General features: G+C 42.1%; 1 long non-coding RNA gene across 1 annotated transcript; it reads left to right on the top strand.

Annotated features, from left to right (window-relative positions):
• The first annotated feature begins 140 nt into the window (after positions 1–140).
• Positions 141–1,235, top strand: LOC116548462. Its single transcript, XR_004267439.1, has 2 exons — positions 141–191; positions 1,148–1,235. It is a non-coding gene; the product is annotated as an uncharacterized LOC116548462 (long non-coding RNA).
• The last annotated feature ends 366 nt before the right edge of the window (positions 1,236–1,601 follow it).

Raw genomic sequence — 1,601 nt, 5'->3', positions numbered from 1 at the left:
ATGAAGGAAGCTGGGTGTGGTGGCTCACGCCTGTAATCCCAGCACTTGGAAGGCCAAGGCAGGTAGATCACGAGGTCAGGAGTTCAAGACCAGCCTGGCTAACACAGTGAAACCCCCTCCCTACTAAAAATACAAAAATTAGCCAGGCATGGTGGCGCACGCCTGTAGTCCCAGCTACTTGGGAGGCTGAGGTAGGAGAATCAGTTGAATCCGGGAGGTGGAGGTTGTGGTGTGCCGAAATCATGCCACTGCACTTCAGCCTGGGCAACAGAGTAAGATTCCGTCTCAAAAAAAAAAAGGAAAAAAATGAAGGAAAACTTATAACACTCCTAAATAAACACAAAGTCAGAGATGAATCATTAGTATACCAGCCCTACAAAAAGGAGTACTTCAGGGTCAAATGTAAAAACACTATATAGTAATTCAAATCCACATGAAGAAATAAGATCGCCAATAAAGGTAACTACATAGATAAATATAAAATGTTACATATATGTGTTTTTTAACTCTTCTTCATTCTTATCTAATTTAGAAGACAATGGCATAAAGAATAATTATAAAATGAAGTTGATGGACCTACAATATGTTAATTTGAATAACAATAATAGCAAAAGGAGACAGTAGATAATGAAGCTATACCGGAGCAAGATTGTTGTGTATTCTTGACATTAAGTTCCTATTAATCCAAACTAGATTGTTATGTTAGAAGTTACTTGTCATCTCTACGGCAGCCACTATGAAAATAACAAAAAAATATTGTAAAGCCAGTGACAAGGGAATTGAAGTGGTACACTAGAAAACAGTTATGTAACACAAAAGAAAGCAGTAGTGGAAGAATAGGAGAACAAAAGAAACACAGAGCTACAGAAAACAAATAGCAATTTATTTCAAGCCACTAACTTTGCAGTAATTTGTTATACTGGAAACAGGAGGCTAATACAGCATGTATGAAAACCCTTTCCACGGGTCTCGGTGGCTCACACCTGTAATCCCAGCATTTTGGGAGGCTCAGGTGGGTGGATCACCTGAGGTCAGGAGTTTGAGACCAATCTGGGCAACATTGTGAATCCTCGTCTCTACCAAAAAATACAAAAATTAGCTGGGCGTGGTGGCACATGCCTGTAATCCAGCTACTCCAGAGGTGGAGACAAGAAAATTTCTTGAACCACAAGGCGGAAGTTGCAGTGAGCCGAGATCATACCACTGCACTCAGCCTGGGCGACAGAGCAAGACTCTGCCACAAAAAAAGAAAAACAAAAACAACAACAACAAAAAACCCTTTCTACCTAAGATTAGGAACAGGTCAAGAATGTACTAGCACAGTGTGGTGGCTCAAGCCTGGAATCCCAGCACTTTGGGAGGCCGAGGTGGGTGGATCACCTGAGGTCAGGAGTTTGAGACCAGCTTGGTCAATATGGTGAAAATCTGTCTCTACTAAAAATACAAAAAATTAGCTGGGTGTGGTAGCGGGTTCCTGTAATCCCAGTTACTTGGGAGGCTGAGGCAGGAGAGTCACTTGTACTCGGGAGGCAGAGGTTGCAGTGAACCCAGATTGGGCCATTGCACTCCAGCCTAGGAAACAAGAATGAAACTCCATCTCA

Source organism: Sapajus apella, unplaced genomic scaffold (assembly GCF_009761245.1).
Source record: "Sapajus apella isolate SASKATOON/1434 unplaced genomic scaffold, GSC_monkey_1.0 scaffold12626, whole genome shotgun sequence".
NCBI classification, from domain to species: Eukaryota; Metazoa; Chordata; class Mammalia; order Primates; family Cebidae; genus Sapajus; species Sapajus apella.
This window is presented reverse-complemented; position numbering and strand designations above follow the sequence as displayed.